The sequence below is a fragment of the Triturus cristatus genome, chromosome 3_2, assembly GCF_964204655.1.
Source record: "Triturus cristatus chromosome 3_2, aTriCri1.1, whole genome shotgun sequence".
NCBI classification, from domain to species: domain Eukaryota; kingdom Metazoa; phylum Chordata; class Amphibia; order Caudata; family Salamandridae; genus Triturus; species Triturus cristatus.
The window spans coordinates 386,804,141-386,828,773 of NC_140584.1; positions in this window are offsets into that span (position 1 = coordinate 386,804,141).

Genomic DNA, 24,633 nt, shown 5'->3' on the forward strand with positions numbered 1-24,633 from the left:
ACTGGGGTGAATGTATGACATTGTTCTGCATTCTGTCCATCAACTGTTGTTTTTGCAACCAACAAGACAGCACCTGTGGAGCGCTTGCAGTGAACTCAGTGAAGGCCCACCCCGATGGGGTAGTGTTAAGAGTTCCAGCCATTGTGGTCCCATGGAGCCTGCAGCAACAAGTGGTCAATCAAGCACACATGAGACACCAGGGGATAGCCAGGACAAAAGCCTGCCTCCGCAGCAAGGTGTGGTTCTCCGGAATGGATGCCATGGTCAACAAAATGATCTCTTGTGCAATTACTGGGGGTGACCAAGCGCCCCATCCCGCCATCACAGAGGAGGCATGCGCTAACCGAGGTCACAGGTCAGCATTGATTTTGGAGGCTTCTCCAATGGGCGCAGCACTGTTGTCCTTATTGACTCTCATTCCAAGTTCCCGATTGTGGAAGTGGTCTCGTCTACCGCATTCTCCTACGTCAAGGCCGTCCTCGCCCGAACTTTGCAATGATGGGCCTTCTTGATGAAATACGATCTGACAACAGACTCCCATTCCAAGGGAAGGAGTTCCAAGTCTATCCAGCAGCCTCCGCCATCCGGCACTGCAAGGTAACTCCGCAGTGGCCGCAGGCCAACGATGAAGTGGAGCACTGCATGAGGACCCTGAACCAGGATTTGTAGATCGGTGTGGAGAGAGGGGAGGATGTAGAAGAATGTCTCTAATGATTCCTGAATGCCTACCGCCAGACCCCACACTGCACCACCTGCTACGCTCCGTCACACGTGCTGTTCCAGCATGCTCCACGAGACAGCATATTGTCGGATCCCGCATGGCGCCCGGAGGAACTGGACAATGAGGCTGCTCAAGCAAAGAGGACGTCAACCAATCAAAAGGCTAGCATGATGCGAAGGGCCCCACCAGCTGCCATGTGCGTAGGTGACCTCGTGGTCGTGAAAGACCGGCACCCAGGGTGGAAGTTCAGAACACCATATGAGCCCGAAGTATGGGAAATCACTGACAAGCGAGGTACCATGGTCTCTGCCCGGAGGGGCTCATACACAATTACACAGAAAATATCATGGTTCAAGAAGGTGGACAGACCCCAGATGGAGTGGGGAGGAGACTCTGCTCCGGAAATGGCTGAGGAAGAGGCCATGATCCCCTCACCTGCACCCAGACCATGTGGAGTTTCACACCTGACTGAGAGAACGGAGGGAATGGTCTTGCACAAGGATTCACCTCACTCAACCCAAAGCAGCACATCCCTCTCCAACAGTCCCGTCATGGCAGGGACAAGCTCAAGCTCCCAGAGCTAGATGTATGGTCTCTGGCTGAACCCTGACCTGAGTCAAAGGCTCCAAGACTTTGTACGCTGCATGCCGTAAGACGAATTGCGGAATAGAGGCACAGTGAGCAGCTAAATGAAAGGAGGGATGTAGTGTGGGAGCCACCCGGCCCACAATGTACAATGTTACACCCTGTAACACACCGGAGGGCGGGCTCAACTGAAGGGGATAAATAAAGGGGTGCATGACTGCTCAAAGTCTTGGCCCGTGCCTGATCACTGTGTGCAGACCTGCTTTATTATGGGGATTTGGCTCAAGGGCCTACACACGTGGTCCCAGGGTCACCCTGCACCCCACACACCACAGTCTGCTGTGCCAGACAGGCCTCCAGTTACAATAGTTCTAAAGTCGCTGATTGAACATTCATCACGTGTATGTCCGGCTTCAGTCATTATTAATGAGGAGGGCTCTTTTTCATTCACTTAGGGGCACTTCTTATCTTCAGATGTGGAGAGCTGCCAAATCTGGGTACATTTGAGTACTGTCTGTTCCTGTATAATATTGGACAGCTACAACTTTGTGTCTACAAGTCTGTCAGGACACGCGGCCTTCTTCTATGGGAAGATTTTCACTGCATGCTAAACAGGTACATCACCTTTGATAATTGCATATTAGAACACAGATATTTGCAATACAAATATTGAGCTAAGACTGCCAAGCACAGTAGTATGTGCGATAACGATTGGGTGTAGCCAGATGTGAGTATGCAAATTAATCAAGATACTACTCCTCATGGCTTGCTGCCACAGGTTATTTCCATAAACATTATAGTAATTTATAAGAAGCAGGCATATTAGTTTAAAATGTCTGCTTCTATGTCCTCAAATGTATTTCTCCTAGCATAATGATTTCAACCTTTTAAAAAATTAATTTTTTTGTGCAACTATACACAACATTCACTTTTGCGTACTGTTACCAAGTTTAGAAATTTAGCGTGCATGGGACAAAGGTTGAAGTTATGTTTAACTAGTATCAAATGCAATACACTATTGCGGTTTCATGTCGATTTTGTTCTTGAAAGAAATATAGCAGGGTAACCACAGAAATTCATTCGGAAAAATAACATCAATAAATCTAGAAAACATATTTTTCATTTTCTTCTAGCCACAAAAGTTGTCATCACATGCTTGCACATTGCACAACTGCTCGAGGACATGCCGAGAGGAACACCAATGTGGACTAACATGCAAATGGAAAGGATTCAATCAAACCACAATTGGCCTGTATGTACTTCTTTTAAGATGGCTTTGCAGCATAGACCCTTCCTTCTCTAGAAGGAAGATGTAGCAGGAGAAAGTTCAAAGCAACTTGGTGTATTTGGATTACTTGATAAAAGTAGAAATGCCAGTGTCATGGAGAAGAGCAGAATAACAAAGTCTAAATTCTACCCAAGTCATTAGCACAACTATAATTAAGCCTGAGGATCAGGATGCATGATACCGCATGTATCTTCAGATTTCATCTTCCCTCGTGTACAAACTTCTACTGTTTTTGATGAAGACTAGTCCAGTACATGTTTGTAAAATCCGAAATTGATAGAAGTAAAGGACTGGACTGCAGTGCAAACATATTAAACAGCCAATGAAAAAGTCATACAAATACTTGTCCACTGTTTCATTGACTACTCAAAATAGAATCAATGGCACACCTTCAATTATACATTGACGAACTGTTCATTTACAACCTAGGGGCCGATTCCGATTCCGGCTGCAAAACGAACCGACCGACACGGACCCAGACAGAACACCGACCAACACGGACCAGCGCTGTACGACCTGTGCAGTACGATGCATCGCGTGTGAATTACAACCGACACGTACGGAATACAAGCCGTACGACCGAGCCGTAGGGAAAATAGTGATCCGGCTGGAAACCCGACGCGAATATCGCCGACCGACACAAACCCGGAATGGACCCGACCGACCCGTACCCGCGAGGTACGATTTGAGCAGTACGATGCAATGCGTGTAAAACCAGACCGACCCGCACGGAGAACAAGCCGCATGACCGACACGCACAGACAACCCGCCACACAAGCAATAGAGACCGCCGCGAACAACGCGTACCAAACACAGAAGATAGGCAGCGTGAACATGGCGAAGAAGCCCGCACGAGACAACAGCAGCGTCCGTTTCCATCACATGAACGTCTCCTTCATGCCTACAAAACACAAAGGAAAAAAGACAAAAAAAGGACCAAACTAGCAATGACAAAGCTGATAAATACCACAAAAAACAAGCATGGTCTCGGCAACATTCTAGGTAGAGCTATTGGTATTGGTCATTATTTTTTAATGATTTTTGTATCCCTAAATAAATGGCATTGTCATTTCTATTGGCATTAGTTTTTTTTTTTGCATATGTGATACCTATTACCTACCTATAGCGACGTCAGTTGTGGTGCCAGAGGAGTCAAATGATGCACTGGTGGAGGTGCTTAAGGGGCCAGAGAGGTAATAGGGTTTGGCTCCAAAGGAGATGAGCCTGATGGAGGGTGGAGGGGAGGCAGCTGCAGGGCTGAACCTGCTGGAGTCACTGGAGTCTTGTGCAGGATAGGGGTCCAGGTTACCAGTGACAGTGGGATAAATGGAGTGAAAGGAGCCGGATGCAAGTTGAATCAAATAAGCATCACTAAGTAGGGTGCTAACTTAAACTAACATGGTCACTAAACTTTGGTAGCAAACGATACGTTGAAAAACACAAACAAAAAGTGTGTGTACTTACTTTTTGTGTTGAAAAAAAATAAAGGATTTGAAAAAGTACTGGCCCTAAGTAAAGGTGGTAATTATATTTTTACATGGAGCAAACGGAGCATCCCGAAACAAGCAAATCTAAGAGAAAAAAACATGTCAACCTGTTTAGACAGAAAAGGAGATACAAAAATGACGACAGACGTGCATTTCTAGCAAATATTCTCCCTCGCCGCGTGCACACTGATGATGGAGGCTTTAATTCCGAACTTAAAATACAGATACCAAAATAAGGAGAAAAAGCATAACAAGGTGACCTATTACTTTCACCATAACGTTTATGAGCGTATCAATGAAATAAAAAAATACCATGTGTTTATACAAGAGGATCAAGAAGGTCGTAAAGAAGTTATTAAACAACTTGCTTCGGATGCAGTTTATTTTAACTGGCCAAACATGTTTGCTGGAATAGCTGGGTAAACCAAACCATGCGGGCCGGGCGGAGAGGTGCTCACTACACAAACAATACGTAAATTAACACCGAAGTGAGAGAGAGGCGCGGAAGCGGGCTTTGAGCTGCCTTTTCGTGTTAGATGCCAGACGCTCATTTAGCCCTGCTTCCTTCACACTGCATTCTGGTACATGAATGCTTTAATTACGAACATAAAATACAGATACCAAAATAAGGAGAAAAAGCATAACAAGGTGACCTATTACTTTCACCATAACGTTTAAGAGCGTATCAATGAAATAAAAAAATACCATGTGTTTATACAAGAGGATCAAGAAGGTCGTAAAGAAGTTATTAAACAAAACTCTGCTTTGAATTTTACAAAACAAACTATTTACAAGATTATGCGTTAGAAACCAGTTAACGTAAAAAAGTGTACCTCGCACCTTAAAACATGCTGGCAGCTGTGCGTGCTCTCGGGGTGGGTGGCACGGATTCGTCATCACTGGCGGGTTTGCATGTTCCGTGCAGCTGAGTTCTGAGGGTGGGGTGGCTCATCCGCGCCAGTAGGGAAGGAAAGAAGAGGCTGGGGTTCCGGAGCAAGTTCCCACCCCCTCACGCACTGTGAGCGCGCGGCTCCACTGCGCCCAAAGTCCAGTCGGCCTTGCATGACTCTCCCACAATAACACTGAAAAGTGCTGGAGGTGGCGGCGGCGGCAGCTAGAGTGGAAGCTCAGCCCTGAGCTGGGCGGGGGCGTACAAGCTCAGCAGGCGGGGAGGCAGGGCTGCCTGGATTTGGTTGAGCCTTCCTGAAATGCCTCTCGGAGATAGTGCTTACAGAGAAAACAAAATGGCCCGCAACGCTGAGAGAAATTAAAAGTAAACATTTGCAGGCTGTCTGCAGTTACCTAGCGATAATGATTCACAGCGTTAGGAGCACCAGGGGGCAGGCGGAAACTCACGGCTACATGCCACAGTCAACTTTTTACATCACAATGTGGCACAGTGGCAATGGTGTGCGATTAGGCCCCCGGCGCCATTCAGAATGCAAATTCTGTTCAAAACAACGTGAGAGGGGGGGTGTGGCCAGCCAGACGTAATCGACAACAGCTCCTCTGCCACGGCAAGGAAAGTGCTGGGAAGCAGCCATGAGAACCAGCTACTCACCAGCACACTAAGCCGATCCAAACTCCGAAGCCAATTAAGCTGATTTCTGCAGCCCCCGGGGCCCGAGTAAGCCTGGATGTGGTCAGATGGAGCTGGTAGGAGACACCACCGCCTTTCTCCGAGGCGAAGCAGAAATGCCTCGGAGAAACGCAGTGGCGTTTTCGGATTCGGGGGCTTGTTACTTTTTCTCTCCTCTTGCCATTGGCTGGAGGAGAGAAAAACACGCCTAAAAAGGGCGTGGCTAAAAAGTGGAAAGAAGAGCACGGAACACGCCCCCGAATCTGAAAAAGATGGAGCCTATTTGGAGGGACGGCTCTCTCCTCCAATGGCTGGCCTCCGTTTAGGAAGCCAGCCAATGGAGGAGAAGCAAAAAGAGAGGCGGGCTAAATAGCCACTCTAGGAAACATTAAATCTCCGACTTCCGGTTCTGCCTTCGGCAGACCGGACGGTCCTCGACCTAAAAACCATGGGACAAAGACACACCCACCACTCCAACTATATAAAGGACTACAATCACTACCATCATCCCTTGCAAACAGGAGACACAGCCAGCAGCAAACACCAGTACACAGCAACCACAGACACACTCACAACTCACCCATCACACAACTCACACACCATCAGCACCTCATACAAAAGCACACACACATACACCCAGCAAAACCAACACCAACCCACCATCACTTGCACCCTCACACACACATCCCTCACCACCACCACCCATCACCATGCCTCCAAAGAAGAATCCAAAGTTCACAGATGGTGAGTTAGACGTGCTGGTAGATGAGATCATCAGAGCAGAGCCACATTTGTTTGGTACATTGGTCCAAAGGACCCCCATCTCACAGAAAAACAAGATGTGGGCGAGGATTGTGGACAAGGTGAACGCCCAAGCACCAGCAAGGCGCACAAAGGACGATATCCAGAACAGGTGGTATGACGTTCGCAGGAGGGTCAAGAAACTCATCAAAAAATCTTGCCCTGAGTCAGTGCACCAGCGGTGGCCCTCCTGCCAAACCAGTCTACTTCTGTGTGTGCTCCCCCTCCTGATTGGCCCATCAAGACCTCTCAGAAACATGCCCACACCACAGGGAGTGGAAAATGACTGGCAAGATGGCTGACACTGGCTCCTGCTGTGAGGAGCACAAGGCCCTGCTAGGGCTTGTGTGTAAATCAGAAGCAGGACACCACTGACTGACATCCTGAAAGACAACTTGCACGCCCTACAATGGAAGCACGTTTCATGATGGGAAGGAGGACTGACAGCCCTGACCATACTAATCAGCAGGGGGAGACCCCCCCTCAACACAAACTCCGCACAACTCACCGGGTACAAGGGAAGTAGAGTCAAGAGGGAGGAAGTATGGGCATGCTGGGAAGGGGGTGTAGCCAAGAGTATGATGGGACTCACAGTCACAGACAACCTACACCCACCCACATGGCCCAGCAAGATTAAACTGAACCATACTTGCCTCACTGGGAGTGGGTAGGGACTGACAAGATGTCTGACACTGGGCTCTGTTGTGGGGAGCACAAGGCCATGCTGGCAAATGGCCAACAACAATATCAAACTCTGTCCGTGACAAGCTGGGAAAAGTAGAAAATGTCATGTTTGTGAACCAACGATGCATGTAGAAACATAAATCACATTGTGTGTCTCTTCCAAACACAGGTGGTGCTGGGCACCTAGCACCAAATGATGAGGATACCCAGTCCCAGACTCTGGTGGACACTGAGCTCTCTGGTCTGACTCTCTCACTCTCCTCTTCGGATGACAATGACCAACCTGGCCCCTCTTGTGTGAGCCATCATGCAGCAACAGCAGCATCAACATCTGCCCCCCTGTACCCACGCCTCCAGCATCTGGACACCGACAGGGCACCCCCGCCAACGCGGACAGACCAAGGCCAATCAACACCCACAGCACAGGGACTCAGGACCCCCCGGAAGCTACAGCAACACCACCCAAGGGGTCGCAGAGTCAACTGTGCGTCCCGCCGCTGGTCCTGCCCGTGAGGAGAGGGGTGCTGGGAGGGGTGGGAGGCACAGGGCGTGCCTTGCAGAGGGGTCTGGACTGCATGATGACCCCCACCTGGCACGCATCTTAGATGTGTACCAGGATAGCACCGGAGGATTTGGTCCTCAAGGACATGCAACACGAGCAGGTCGCCCACCATGCCCGCATGGATGCCAAGTGGGATGACATTACTGCGGTGCATCGTGACATACTACAATGCCTCCGCCAGATCAACACCAACCTGTCCACACCCCCCTGTGTGCCCACAACATTTGTCGCAACACCATCTGCCAGCGGCACAGGGAGGGAGGAGGACTCTGGCGGAGAGTCCCCTGCACGGCAGAGGCCTGCACATGAGGATCCCTCCCCCCCGGAAGAAGAGGGGTCATCCGAGGAAGGACATGTGAGAGGCAGATGTCCCAGCACATCCCCCAGGGCCTCTAAACCTGTTCTGGACAATGTTCTTTGTGCGCAAAACGTTCATCTTGTCCAATCGCACACAAGTCACCCACATGACATGGAGGGTTCATGTTGGGCCAATGTATCAGATGACTGTGGACTTTACTCTGGACATTACATCTACCAGCACTTCCAACTCCAAAGTGAACTTTGGATTCCCAAACCACTGTACAGCACCCACCATCCTGTGCACTTCCCTCACACATGTTTGTAAATAAACTCACCAGTACACCATACTTGCCTCTGTTGTGATTCCAACTTGTCATGTTCAGGGATATGTCGATCTGCTACACAACACAGTGCATGCCAAATACTGCAACAATGTGACCAACGTAAGGTGAGTCATGGGGATGTGACACATGTGAGGGAGATACACCACTATGGCAACACAAAACATACTCACCATGGCCATGTTACTCATCACACACAATGATGTTGACCTGAAATGCATTGGCATGCACAGACACAACACCAACCCCAGTCAGTGGTAACAAGTCCACAGGTGAGATAAGCAGATGTCACTCAGATGTGGGAAGACAGACAACGCACAAAACAAAGTGTATCACAGGTTCGCTACACATCAGCAACACGTTTATTCCAAACCAGTTGCACGGTAATACTACATAACAGTGGACACACGCAATCAAAGTGTTGGAGAATGGAAGTCCAGGGATCTGTGGTACATCAGTTGATGGGAATTGTCAACTTCCACACTGGTGTTGGCTTCCGGGTGTTGGGGGTCAGTGTTGACCACACAACAGGCAAAGTACCCTGGGAAGGACAGACAAAATACAGTCAAAAGCACAGACGAATACACATGCACAAAACATGTTGCAAGACACCTACACAAACACTAGTCAGCAGTACTACCCTATAGTGGAGTACACACCACCTGAATGGACACATCACAGCATGCATCCAGTCAAGTGGCAGACAGACACACTCAGACAGCAACAGAGCTGGCACAACACATTCCAGGCTACCTCCATACATTCACATAACAACCATGGAAACTCACATTCAGGTGAAGAAGTTGTTGATGAGCTGTGAGCGGACGTCACCATCACCTTCATCATCACTGGCATCTTGGCTTAGGCCGGGATCCTCCACAGGTGCCGGACGTTGGTCACCGTCATCGTCATCCTGGATGAGAGGCACCTCCTTCCGCACCGCCATGTTGTATAGCATGCAGCAGACAAGGATTATTTTGCAAACCTTTGCAGGCTCATATGGAAGGGCTCCTCCGGTCTTGTCCAGGCAGCGAAAGCGACTTTTCAGGAGGCCAAATGTCCGCTCTATCACCCTCCTACTCCGACCATGTGCCTCATTGTAGCGCAGCTCGGCTGGTGTCACAGGGTTCCTGAGGGGTGTCAGCAACCACGACATGTTGGGGTATCCGGAGTCACCTACACACACAAAAATTAACAAGTAGCTGAGTTTTGTAGGAGTGCGGAATAAAACATTGACACACACACACAATGAGTAACAGTCAGTACACATCGACAAACCAGGCATGCTGAGCTGGCATCTGTGACATCAGCGTTGCAATGCGTCTACTCCTCATAATGTAGGCATCGTGCGCAGAACCAGGGAACCGTGCACACACATGTGTGATTGACATGTCAGCAAGACAGACGACCAGAGCATTGATCGAATGGTAGTGCTTCCTGTTACGGTATGCCTGCTCATGTGCCTGTGGTGGTATCAGGGTAACATGTGTCCCAACAATAGATCCGATGACGTGCGGCATCCTCCCTAGTGTATAAAAGGCATCCTTTATTTCAGGAAGTTCAGCTGGGCTCGGGAACTTGATATACAGGTCGAGGAATTGCAACATCCCCTCCAAGATGTCGCGTAGCACCCGACTAAACATCATTTGTGACATCCCACCAGCAGCAGCCACAGTGTACTGGAAGGTACCAGTAGCAAAGAAGTGCAGGGCTGCTATCACCTTCTCCTCTGGGGTCAGTTCTGTAGGGTATGTCCGGCCAGGTACAGATGTGGCGCCAACTGCTCCGCCAACTCTGAAATCCGTGGCCTGGTGAAGCGGTACAGTCTGATGCAGTCGCGTTCCTGCATGGGTGCAAAGTCTGGGAACGGCCGATGGACAGCTGGTGCACTGCAGTACAGAGATGCACAAAGGTAGATTGTCAGTTCATCCACCCATGTGGCCATGACCACGATCAATATCACATGCTAGTTCATGACATTACACAATGTACTGAGGTGTGTGCTGTTGGTCATGGACACGTATGTCACCCAAAAGACCACCACCTCACATCTCAATTCCACATGTCCATATGAGTCCCATGTAGTGCAATGGCCAATCATCTGGCTGTGTCACCCAACCTATGTGCTGCTGAAACCTTCCAGACACACACCACAGTGACAATTGAGGCCTCATGTCTGCCAGGCATCACAGATCTTTGCCATGCAGAAACCCAGTCTCCCTGTATTGCCACATCAACACAGCAATGGACATGGCGTAGCACGTACACACCACAAGGCAAGCGTAAGTCCCACAGGTAGTGGCCACTGTTGTTCCTGCCGTCTCTGCATGTACGTCTCTTAGACACACACCCCATCAAGGTTGATGCATATACCACATGGCTGTGGAGACTGTCACCAATTGGGAACATTTGATCAGACACATCTGAGACACAACATGCACACAGGCTGTGGGTGCACATCAGTATTGTGGCTACAGGTATCACTGTGACGTACATGCCATCACCCCCAGTACTCAGGGTGTATGTGAACTGTCCTTAACATATCAAACCTGACAATGTGTCCATGACTCATGCCCATTACTGTCCAATTGCACATCACAGTGGTAATGTGCACAACACACAGAGGATTCTGCCCCCATGTACACGTGCACAGCCTGGGAGTGGCTGCACAAAGTGCCAGCCAAAAAACCAGATGTGGCCCCCCCCCAACACCCAGGGAATGCAGCATTACATGCCATGGGATACTGTGTGGCCAATGCTGTAGTGTGGTAGGTGTGCACAGGTGTCCCTGGCCAGTATATGTGTGTTGCATCCGCATAATAGTCACACTAATGAGGTCTGACACGGGTGACAATGCGTACGCATTGCACGGGTCATGTCCGAGCTGTGCGTACGCTTTGTCATTAAATGCAATGAGGTCCGATGCGGGTGACAATGCATGGTCCAAGACGGGCGTACGCCTTGGCCACTGAATCGTATGGAGACGGGTGCATGTGTATATTCAAAATACGCGTTGTACAGTCAGTTGAACGAGCCAGGCGCACCCATTGGCTCTGGACTGTCATGGAGACAGATGCGGATTCAAAACGTGTACGAGTTGTGCACTGGAAATTCAGTTGGATGCCTACAACAATGTTGCAATTTCAAGTGTTCCATGAAGGTTAAGATTTGAACGATGCTGAAGGCGTGTACGAGTCGTACATTTAAATGGATTGGCCAGATTCATAGAATGCAACCGTGCTGGACCCATCACTTGGGACACATGGCACAGATTCTGCCTCTGCAGCACAGATATAAGGCTGGCTGGCCCCCAGGGAGCTCACTTGCCTGCACTACATGCTACTGGACCACATCCCTGCTACCACTGCTGCTGTCTCTGCATCCTCTGGCTCCTGCTATGGCACGTACTCTGGAGAGGGCCCCAGCCTTCACTGAGGAGGAGAACCAGGCCCTGCTGGACGGGCTCCTTCCAGAGTACAGTAAGCTCTATGGGAAACCAGGGGAGCAGGTGAGTGTGCAGTCCACTGCCTTCCTAATTATGCATGTTGTCTGACTAGCAGTACTAGTAGTGTGTACACCAGTGTCAAGCATTCTCACTGACTACTTTCATCCCCCAAAGTGTGTAGGTACATGTAATGAATAGTTTTCCTGCTGCTAAAGTGCATTATTGCAAGCTTAAACTATCCAGGCATTGTTAACATGTCAGACATGCAGGTGATTTTTCATTCCCCATGGTTGCACTACCTGTGTAATTTATTTCCCTTCGTGATGATGACATGTATATCCAAATGTGTGCTGCAAAAATCTGGAGCATGTGTGTTAATGTACTTTTCACTTTGTCATCCTCACAGGTAGGTGCCCACCAGAAGCAGGAGATCTGGCTGACCATCGCCCGGGCTGTTCGTTCTGTGGGGGTCTACAAGCGCCGGATCCGCAACTGCCAGAAGAGGTGGCAGGACCTTCTGGGCTGGACCCGCAGGATAGCTAGAGATAAGCTGAAGCTGTCACCTCCATGCAGGAGGGGCGGACACCGGACCCTGACTCCCCATATGCTCCGTATCCTGGCAGTGGTCGTCCCGGACCTGGATAGGCAGCTGAAGGCCAGACAGCAGCAGGAAGGGGGTAAGTCCATGCCTGATCTGTGTACTATGTCTGACATGCTAATAGCAGTCTTTTGGCCTGGTCACACTTCCACATTACGTAGGTCTTGTAGTCCAATACTCGGGTCCCTCAATTGTGTAATGCACCCTCCTCATCTGTTCCACAGGTGTGGCCCCTCCAGTCTATTGCCTGTGTCACTAGGGCACTGTGTCCCTGCAGTCAGCTATGCTTCAGCTACCGGTCAGCATCTGTTCCTGTGACTCTGTTGTGTGTTTCATGGGTGGGTCAATTGTTTACACAATGCCTGAGATCTGACATGTGATCTGTGTGTGCCCTTGAGATGTGTACCAATAGCTGGTCTGACTCGCAACATGTGGCTGGGGTATTCCAAACAAACCCATGCAGCAGGGGACTCCAATTTTTGGGCCTCAGGAGTATGTTTATCAAGTATGTCACACTTGCTTAGCCACCTGACTACTGTCCAGGGCCAAACACTGTTTTACGTAGACCTGGGCAGTCATGCCTCCTCAAGGGCATTTAGAAACACTCTGTAATCCCACTCCTGTGTGTGAAATTGCAGGTTGTGCTTAGTGAAATGTACCCTCAGGTGTCTGCCTCTGTGTCATTAGGGTGTGGCTTGTTGTTACGTACAACTGGGGTGTCCATGATTCAGAGGGTCAGCATGACATCTACGATGTGACTGTGAGAGATAAGATCTGTGTGACATATAGGTGTGTGATCATCAGCGCACAATGGTGTATGCAACTGTGTCCTTCATGCAGCTGGGTTACAAGCATGGCAGACTGTGATGTGTTAATGTACAGGGATTTGTGTTTGCAGAGACTCATATGTATGATTTGCATGATGTGGGGTCTTCCGGGTCCTGGATATGTTATTTGCATGGGATGGGCAAGTGCGCCGGTCATCTGCAGAGTTTCCTTTACCCCTGAGCTAGGATTGTGAGTCAGTGCATATTGTTGTTATCTGGATGCCCTGCCCCTGTGACAGGAGACAGTGTTGACTGTCTTTCAGAGCATCCCAGTGCCATGGCATTTAACTTGCTATGAGTGATCCTGCATTGTGTTCAAGTATGCACCATGCACCCCATTGTGGCATTGCCCACCAGGACATGAGTACATCATAGTGTGTGTTGCTGGCATGCATCCCAAGCATGTGAAATGAGTCTCTGCCCATCCCTTCATCCGGACACCTGTACTGAGTCAGTAGCAAGAGATGTGCTGTGTGTATAGTGACATACTCCTACATGTTCACTTGCATGTACAACTAATGTGTGGGTGGTGCATGTTGGCACATTGGGGTGTTAGCATCCAACATGCAACGGACATATGTGTGAAAGTCAAGGAGGGATATGTGTGCCATGGTTGATGTTGCGAATGACAATTGTCTTATCCTAAACAGTGTTGGCACTTTGAGCTGTGTTCAGTTGATGATGCCAGGGCTTGCCCTGTGATGTGATGTACTCTCTGTGGTGTGTGCATTCGGTGCAGGTGACTGATGTTGTTCTCTTACTTCCTATTCCTATCAAGATACATCCACGGCCACAGGAGGGGACAGCTCCATGGACCAGGAGGAGCCACAGAGCCTTACATGGACAGAAGGAGAGGAGTCGGTGGACCCAGTGGCACGGAGGGCAAGTGGAGCCACACAGAGGAGTCGTCAGCACCATCACCCCCAGCTGAGGGCCACAGCAGCTCTGAAGATGACTCCCTTGTGGAGGCGGGTGTCAGCAGCCACCAAACCCCAGCTAGTGAGGCTGTCCCCGCCACTACCACCACCTCCCCGCAGAGGTCCCTGTGGGCTCCCGTGTTCGTGAGCATGTCTCCTTTGTGCCAGGCACCGCACCCCCTGCCCCTGAGTCCCCTGCTGCACTGAGTGAGGAGTCTGTGGGCTTACTTCGACAGATCCATGTAGGGCAGACGTCGATGCTGAAGGTCCTCCATGCACACACGGGTCTGTTGACATAACTGGTGTCATTCATGGAGGTCATTTCCTCGGGCATGTCTGCCCTACAGAGGACCAATCAGTCCGTGGCCTCCTCGCTGACGGCAGCAGTGTCCCTCTTCCAACAGTCCCACACCCCTCCTATCCCTGCACCACCCACAATTCCTAGCACCCTACCTGTCCCAAGCACAGAAACCCCCAAACCAAGGTCTAGACGTGCACACAAGCAAGCGCAGGGGACTGATTCCACACTCACAGTGGCTGGTTTGCAGACACACACACAGTCATCCACAACCACTCCGCAGTCCTCCAAGACCTCTCCCTCCCAGCCCCCTTCCCTTGCCTCACCTGCAACCCCATCCCCCCAGAAGCTCTTCCTCTGTGACCTTGGCCTTATCCCCACCGACCCTGCAGATCCTGATTACAAGGGGAAGAGGAAGTCCCCACACACAGAGGGGCGTGCCCCTCACACCCGGTCACCCTCCCCCAGGCACAGTCAGACAGAGACCCCCACCCGCAAGTCCTCCCAGCGCCAGAAGAGCAAGACCCCCCCCCCGCCACCTCGCAGCTCCAAGGCAAAGTCTCTGTCCTCCATCCCCCAGGGCACCACTCCAGAGGTTCCCCTGCCACTCCTTGCCCCGGGTTCCCCCACCCACAGATACACCATCCACAAAATGCTACGGTCATCCCCCCCTAGCACTTGCTCCTCCACACCTGGTCAGACAGTTAGTGCCACTGATGTGGGGACCGTGTCCCCCCCTGCCCTGTCAACCTCACCTGTCCCCCATTCCGCTCCCATGCATGTAGGCACTGCTTTGGAGTCCACGACCATCCCGTCTGACTTGGGCACTGCAGTGGTGAGCCAATCCACTCCATCTGACCTGCCCACTGGAGTTGTGCCGGCACCCACCCCATCTGACTTGTGCCCCACAGTTGTGACAGCACCCAACACTTCAGTCAGCTCCACTACAGTTGCAAATGTCTCGCCTGCATCCCCCACCTCTTCACTGCCTCCTTCTGCTGCGCCCTGATCCTGTCCCTGCAGTGCCTGGCCTGCCCCCATGTATGCCCCTCTGAGGGGATGACCCCGGTCCTTAGCAGTGCAGGCAAGCAAGGTGTGACAGTTGTCACTCTAATTCACTCCTTGGCATTTGGACATGGACTGGCCATTGGCCTTTTGTTTGCACAGACGTTTAACTTTTAATATGCTGAATACAGCTTTTTTCTTTCTCCCTGTGAACTTGATTTAGATGTACATTATGTTGATGATGTTTAACATGCCCTTGCACCTGTGATGCTTTGTTTACAATGTTGAATACTGATGTGTTGCAGTGAGGTACTCCCTGTGGTCCATGAGATATGTACCCTATTCTGGTGGGTATCCATGTCATCCTTTGCAGCTACCTGGGTGTGTCAGGATCAACTATTTGTGGACATCTCTCTGTGAGCATTTCATTTGCATGGTCACATCTCTGGCTTGTACCCATGCACATATGATGTGCTTCCCATTGTCCAATTTGTCACTTCCACATAATATGTGCTCATCAACACCGGACCTACAGGTGTGGGCATCATTGTAATAGGAGCAACTGGGTCCTCTGTGCTACTTGCTAGACATATGTTTTGGGTATGTGCAGATGACATAGGGGAGACTCACGTACCCAGGCTGTTGTGAACAGAGCCTTGATTGTGTGGTAACTGATTGCTGACTGACCAAGTGTTCTGCAGACATGAGTGTGACTTGCGGTGAATATGTTTGGCACAGCTGGGCTTCCACAGGAGTTGGGTCCCCTCAAGTAAGTGTGTTGTCCAGTGACATGGCCTGGGCCCATGGTGTGTGTTGTATGAGCATGTGTGTGTGTTCACCTCCCTGTTCATACACAGTGTTCCCTTGATATGTTCCTGTTGTTGATGCTTGCTGAGTGGTACTGGGTTCATCCCGCTACTTTTCCAATGGGCTACCAGATGTGTGGGTGCATGACACACTGCTGGTAATAGGTGTATCATCATTGGGATTTGTCAGTTCTGAGTGGTGATGATGTTGTCAGACACAAATGGGACACAGTCAGGGTTCCTCAAGGCACCTGTTTATTTGCAAAATCATGTAGTTCTCCCTAGGTGGTAGTTTTCAGTGATTGAGACATTTGTATGTGTGTGTGACTGCTCCCACTTGTCGGGTTCATGGCTGCGATGCTGGCAGGTGTCAGCATGTGTGCCTTGTGGGTCTCCTTGGCTTCTGCATTGTCCAGGGACTGTGGCAGGGATTCTGGAGGTTACGTGAGATTTGAGCTCATGGCCATGTACCGCATACTGTGCAGTATGTCTGTCACTCCCCAGGGTTGTAAACTGTCCTTGTGTGATGTGTCTGTGCACCTTAGTTACTCCCAACATTCCTGTGTTTGTCATGGGTGCATGTGCAATGTCACCTGTCCATGTTCAGGGTGTGTGGTGTTGAGGGTGGACTGATGTGAATGTTTGCATGGATGGTCCCCTAGCTCCCGTTTGTCCATGGATGAGGGGCCATGCTGAGTGATTTGTGTTTGTGTATGTGTGATGTACGTTTGTGGAACAGGACACATGTCTGGGTTTCCCAGTTTGTACAACATCTACCTTTGTCATCACAGTGGAGGTGTCATACATGCTTGTGTTACCCTAATGTCTGGTCCCTGGGGGTAGTGCTGTTGTGTGTCAGTCTCTTGCTGTGTTAGTTGGTGTTAATTCCAGCTTGTGTCACATGTGTCTGTTGTGCTCCCTCTCATCTCCCAATGCCTGATTGCCCACTGAGGGTGTCCCAATGATGGTTTACATTTTATGGCACTGTGTCCACATCTGTGTCACTGTGGTTCTGCCCCCCTCATGTGTTGTGTAGTTGCCTGTGGATACTGTGACACACACACATGCTGTGTCAGATGTGCAGTGTGAGTTTGCCTGTTTGTGTTTGTGCATCTGCACCACTGCATTGGTATTGCTGTTGTGGGCTTTGTCTGGATGCTGTTTCTGTGATTTTGCCTGCTCTCCCTGTGAGTCATATCACATCATTGTGCACATTCATCCTGGTTGTTAGGTGCCATTGCTGGCATGGAATGTGAGTTTGTGAGCTGACACCTACAGTCTACATATGTTTTTTTGATTGGTGTGTCTATTTTCGAGATGTGTGCATGCTTGTTGATGGTCACTTCTGCTCTTGTGTCATTGTACACTGTATGTATTGTCAGCCCCCATGTGTGTTGCTTGTCTGCACATGGCCGGGAGTGTGTTATGTTTTCACGGCACTGTTAGCCTCACCACATCTCTGTGTGTATGGGACACAACCACTAGTTTTCCCCAGAAGTGTTTAATGTGTTGGGAGCAGGGATCATACATGCTGTTTGTTATTTGCAGCTTTGACCATGATGACACTTACCTTTTGGTCACTGTGATGAGGGGGGGTTTAGTCCCCATCACCACAATGCTCAACATCTGCTGCATTTTGGAACCCCACACTTAACTTCTGTTCTACACAGTGGGGGGGTGTTCTTTTTACATTGCCACAGTGCTATGGTGATGCTTGCCTTGTGTATGTCACACTCATGTGTTGGTCACACATGTGCTGTTACTTACATTGTATGTTTGTGGCCATAATCACAGTTGTGGGTATTTGTCACAGACTACACACTGTTGACATGATGTTAGGGGGGATGTATTTTGCGGACATACCTGATGTTGGAGTATGCTGGTTGTGTTGCACATCACCCATCCTATGGGTGGGGGTGGCAGGGGTGATGGGCAACAAGTCCCCTATGGCTGGGGGTGGCAGTAGTGATGGGTAACATAGTCCCTATGGCTGGGGGTCGCAGTAGTGATGGGCAACAGGTCCCCTGTAAGTGGGGGTGGCAGGGGTGATGGGCAACATAGGCCCTATGGGTGGGGGTGGCAGGGGTGATGGGCAACAGGTCCCCTGTGAGTGGGGGTGGCAGGGGTGATGGGCAACATAGGCCCTATGGGTGGGGGTGGCAGGGGTGATGGGCAACAGGTCCCCTGTGAGTGGGGGTGGCAGTAGTGCTGGGCAAAATGAGCCCTATGGGTGGGGGTGGCAGTAGTGATGGGCAACATAGTCCCTATGGCTGGGGGTGGCAGTAGTGATGGGCAACATAGTCCCTATGGCTAGGGGTGGTAGTAGTGATGGGCAACAGGTCCCCTGTGAGTGGGGGTAGCAGGGGTGATGGGCAACATAGTCCGTATGGCTCGGGGTGGCAGTAGTGATGGGCAACAGGTCCCCTGTGAGTGGGGGTGGCAGGGGTGATGGGCAACATAGGCCCTATGGGTTGGGTGGCAGGGGTGATGGGCAACAAGTCCCCTGTGAGTGGGGGTGGCAGTAGTGATGGGCAACATGGGCCCTATGGGCGGGGGTGGCAGTAGTGATGGGCAACATAGTCCCTGTGGCTGGGGGTGGCAGTAGTGATGGGCAACATAGTCCCTATGGCTGGGGGTGGTAGTAGTGATGAGCAACAGGTCCCCTGTGAGTGCGGGTGGCAGGGGTGATGGGCAACATAGTCCCTATGGCTGGGGTTGGCAGTAGTGATGGGCAACAGGTCCCCTGTGAGTGGTGGTTGCAGGGGTGAAGGGCAACATAGGCCCTATGGGTGGAGGTGGCAGGGGTGATGGGCAACATGTCCCCTGTGAGTGGGGGTGGCAGGGGTGATGGGCAACATAGGCCCTATGGGTGGGGGAGGCAGGGGTGATGGGCAACATGTCCCCTGTGAGTGGGGGTGGCAGGGGTGATGGGCAACATAGGCCCTATGGGTGGGGGTGGCAGGGATGATGGGCAACAGGTCCCCTGTGAGTGGGGGTGGCAGGGGTGACGGGCAACATAGGCCCTATGGGGGGGTGGCAAGAGTGATGGCCAACAGGTCTCCTGTGAGTTGGGGCGGCAGGGGTGATGGGCAACAGGTCCCCTGTGAGTGGGGGTGGCAGGGTTGATGGGCAACATAGGCCCTATGGGTGGGGGTGGCAGGGGTGATGGCCAACAGGTCTCCTGTGAGTGGGGGTGGCAGTAGTGCTGGGCAACATAAGCCCTATGGCTGGGGGTGGCAGTAGTGCTGGGCAACATGAGCCCTATGGGTGGGGGTGGCAGTAGTGATGGGCAACATAGTCCCTATGGCTGGGTGTGGCAGTAGTGATGGGCAACATAGTCCCTATGGCTGGGAGTGGCTGTAGTTCTGGGCAACATAAGCCCTATGACTGGGGGTGGCAGTAGTGCTGGGCAACATGAGCCCTATGGGTGGGGGTGACAGTAGTGATGGGCAACCTAGTCCCTATGGCTGGGGGTGGCAGTAGTGATGGGCAACAGGTCGCCTGTGAGTGGGGGTGGCAGGGGTGATGGGCAACATAGTCCCTATGGCTGGGGGTGGCAGTAGTGATGGGCAACAGGTCCCCTGTGAGTGGGGGTGGCAGGGGTGATGGGCAACATAGGCCCTATGGGTGGGGGTGGGGGTGGCAGGGCTGATGGGCAACAGGTCCACTTTTAAGTGGGGGTGGCAGTAGTGCTGGGCAACATAAGCCCTATGTCAGGGGGTGGCAGTAGTGCTAGGCAACATAAGCCCCATGGCTGGGGGTGGCAGTAGTGCTGGGCAAAATAAGCCCTATGGCTGGGGGTGGCAGTAGTGCTGGGCAACATAAGCCCTATGGGTGGAGTTGGCAGTAGTGATGGGCAACTGGTCCCCTATGGGTGGGGGTGGCAGTAGTGATGGGCAACATAGTCCCTATGGCTGGGGGTGGCAGTAGTGATGGGCAACAGGTCCCCTGTGAGTGAGGGTGGCAGGGGTGATGGGCAACATAAGCCCTATGGCTGGGGGTGGCAGTAGTGATGGGCAACGTAAGCGCTATGGGTGGGGGTGTTAATGGTGCTGGCCATGCAACCCCTATGGTGGGCTGTTGTTAGTGGCCAGGATGTGGATCCCCTGTGTGTGTGTGCCATTTTGCGGGTACGTGTCGTTTGTTTATGTGGTAGGTGTCTGACTTACCACCTGCGCCGTTGGCGTCGGTTCCTGAGCCAGTCATAGATGTAGAGTACTGGTTTGACCTGCGCGATGGGATTCATGATGTGTTTGTTTCGTACACGCTGCTTGTTGCTCCGTCTCGTACCCTCCAACTAATGCTACCCTAAAAGATATGAGTGTGCGAGGTGATCATTAGGCAGAACCCGGTCTAATCAGGTTGTCCCAGGTCCAATGCTCACCTGTGTATAATCCATATGAAAAAGTTAGGCGCCAATACTCCAAAGAACACACCATAATCATTTGAATTTTGTTTTGCATTCACTAACCTGAAGACAGAAGATCGAGTGGTATCAGCAGACACATAACGTGAAGAAAACAAGATATAGGAAATTTCAGTCAAACCAGCTTTTTGTGCACACAAAAGTGAAGAGTGTGTGGTCTCACCACTGGTGCACTAATATGGGAATTTCTAGTTGTCACTTCTTTCACTCAAAACAACGTTAGCTGTGTTTTTGGCGATATCAGAGAATTACTTGAAGAGGTTCTGTTATTTTGAAGTAGCACATCATCTATTTTTGTATTTTTTTTCGGGTATCAGAACGCTTTACATAGCACCAGTTTCGTTACACAAGGACACATTCATTTTTGGGTATCGCCTAGCGTTGCAGCACGAAAGCGCTGCCATCGCTTTGTGAGGCATGCAGTATGTACTGTAGTGTGGAAGCTTCGTGGAAGCTCCGCCCACTCTTCCCATTGGCTTTTGTCTTAAATGCTGCCTTCCAATTGGTTTGAGGGTTGTTAGTCCCTCCTCATTCATCATTTGTATCCTTCCACGGCTATTGGCCCCTTTACTCAAAACACTATTTTCTTTTAGGTCTCGCCTAGCGTTGCAGCGCAAATGCGTTGCCATCACTTTGCGAGGCATGCAGTATATACTGTAGTGTGGAAGCTTCGTGGAAGCTCTGCCCACTCTCTGCCCATTGGCTTTTGTCTTAAATGCTGCCTTCCGATTGGTTTGAGGCTTTTTAGTCCCTCCTCATTCATCATTTGTATCCTTCCACGGCTATTTTCCCCTTTACTCCTAACACTATTTTCTTCCCTGTCTCCCCACCCCACCGCCCCTTCCTCAGTCTGTGACTCCTCACCCTCCCCCACCCCCCCACTCCGGTTCGTGCTTTCTTGCCTGCCGGCACTTCCGTTTTCATCTTTATTATTGCCACCTTGAAATATGCGAGTTCAAGATGCGTGCTGTACAAAAACTTCTTGTGTTTAATGAAATAGATTTTAATGTTACTCTAAATATAATAAGACTCTAGGCAACATTTGGGGTAGGCATTGCAACTGACGCCTCTTAGTTCACAAATGGCATTGTTGTCGGGTGGGAGGAGCGGCAGTGTTTTACCTCACCTCAAGATTAAAACAAGCACTTTTAATAACTTCCTCTCAATTCAGTGCTATAATCTTGTGTACTGAGGTGACGCGCTAAAGAAATGCACTTTTTTTTAATTCTGAAGAGACATTATCACACATTTACATCATGTTTACTGTGTGATTAACATGTCGATAATTTTCATGGCTCGCCCACTGGCTCGTATACGCTTGGTTCGTCTCCGGCTGGCTCTACCTGCTAATTAATATATTGGCTCAGGCACCTCTAACAAAGAGAGATAAATAGATACATGACAGTGAGCCCGGTAAATGGTAGAGAAATAGACTGGTACAGACAAAGTCAGTCTCCATTGCCTCACGTCAGAATCATCACTTTCAATAACCTGGAAATCTGCCGGCAACTCCCGCATGCCCCAACCTCATCCCCCTCACCTATTCTTAGCAGAAGCGGCAGATTCTGAGCTGTGCCCTGCTGGTGCAGAGGAGCACGTCAGAGTCTGGAGAAGCGGTGGGATCCTTAGCCTCTCCGGGCGGGCACCTAAGCCTTCCGGGTGCCTTCACACTCAGGATAAATGAATACATTTGTTCTGTGCTTTAGTCGCCCCTCTGTGAGTACTGTCTGGTAGATGGAGCTCTGTGTTTATAAACACATTCCGAGAGGTGGTTGTGTACAAACAAACAACATCCACAATACCGTACGTTTTGAACGTGTAGTTAAATACCTGCTCATCGAGTACCTCATTGGCTGATCATTCCATGGCACCACCAAAATTATATTTGGACTTGTTTGCTCAACTGTAAAACACTCCCTTCTTTGGGTCATTTAACAACTCGGGCTTTGGGGTTAGGTAACCTACTTTGGATGCTGTTTAAAAGAGTAAATACAAAAATTAATGCAATGAAACTAAGCAACCAATACTGTCTAAAACAATGTGAAAAACTGACACGCATTCTGACATTTTGTTTAGTTAATGTCGATTTTCTCATAGATGCGAGTAAGTAGCACATCATCTATTTTTGTATTTTTTTTCGGGTATCAGAACGCTTTACATAGCACCAGTTTCGTTACACAAGGACACATTCATTTTTGGGTATCGCCTAGCATTGCAGCACGAAAGCGCTGCCATCGCTTTGTGAGGCATGCAGTATATACTGTAGTGTGGAAGCTTCGTGGAAGCTCCGCCCACTCTTCCCATTGGCTTTTGTCTTAAATGCTGCCTTCCAATTGGTTTGAGGGTTGTTAGTCCCTCCTCATTCATCATTTGTATCCTTCCACGGCTATTGGCCCCTTTACTCAAAACACTATTTTCTTTTAGGTCTCGCCTAGCGTTGCAGCGCAAATGCGTTGCCATCACTTTGCGAGGCATGCAGTATATACTGTAGTGTGGAAGCTTCGTGGAAGCTCTGCCCACTCTCTGCCCATTGGCTTTTGTCTTAAATGCTGCCTTCCGATTGGTTTGAGGCTTTTTAGTCCCTCCTCATTCATCATTTGTATCCTTCCACGGCTATTTTCCCCTTTACTCCTAACACTATTTTCTTCCCTGTCTACCCACCCCACCGCCCCTTCCTCAGTCTGTGACTCCTCACCCTCCCCCACCCCCCCACTCCGGTTCGTGCTTTCTTGCCTGCCGGCACTTCCGTTTTCATCTTTATTATTGCCACCTTGAAATATGCGAGTTCAAGATGCGTGCTGTACAAAAACTTCTTGTGTTTAATGAAATAGATTTTAATGTTACTCTAAATATAATAAGACTCTAGGCAACATTTGGGGTAGGCATTGCAACTGACGCCTCTTAGTTCACAAATGGCATTGTTGTCGGGTGGGAGGAGCGGCAGTGTTTTACCTCACCTCAAGATTAAAACAAGCACTTTTAATAACTTCCTCTCAATTCAGTGCTATAATCTTGTGTACTGAGGTGACGCGCTAAAGAAATGCACTTTTTTTTAATTCTGAAGAGACATTATCACACATTTACATCATGTTTACTGTGTGATTAACATGTCGATAATTTTCATGGCTCGCCCACTGGCTCGTATACGCTTGGTTCGTCTCCGGCTGGCTCTACCTGCTAATTAATATATTGGCTCAGGCACCTCTAACAAAGAGAGATAAATAGATACATGACAGTGAGCCCGGTAAATGGTAGAGAAATAGACTGGTACAGACAAAGTCAGTCTCCATTGCCTCACGTCAGAATCATCACTTTCAATAACCTGGAAATCTGCCGGCAACTCCCGCATGCCCCAACCTCATCCCCCTCACCTATTCTTAGCAGAAGCGGCAGATTCTGAGCTGTGCCCTGCTGGTGCAGAGGAGCACGTCAGAGTCTGGAGAAGCGGTGGGATCCTTAGCCTCTCCGGGCGGGCACCTAAGCCTTCCGGGTGCCTTCACACTCAGGATAAATGAATACATTTGTTCTGTGCTTTAGTCGCCCCTCTGTGAGTACTGTCTGGTAGATGGAGCTCTGTGTTTATAAACACATTCCGAGAGGTGGTTGTGTACAAACAAACAACATCCACAATACCGTACGTTTTGAACGTGTAGTTAAATACCTGCTCATCGAGTACCTCATTGGCTGATCATTCCATGGCACCACCAAAATTATATTTGGACTTGTTTGCTCAACTGTAAAACACTCCCTTCTTTGGGTCATTTAACAACTCGGGCTTTGGGGTTAGGTAACCTACTTTGGATGCTGTTTAAAAGAGTAAATACAAAAATTAATGCAATGAAACTAAGCAACCAATACTGTCTAAAACAATGTGAAAAACTGACACGCATTCTGACATTTTGTTTAGTTAATGTCGATTTTCTCATAGATGCGAGTAAATTGCTCTTAATATCTTAATGAAAT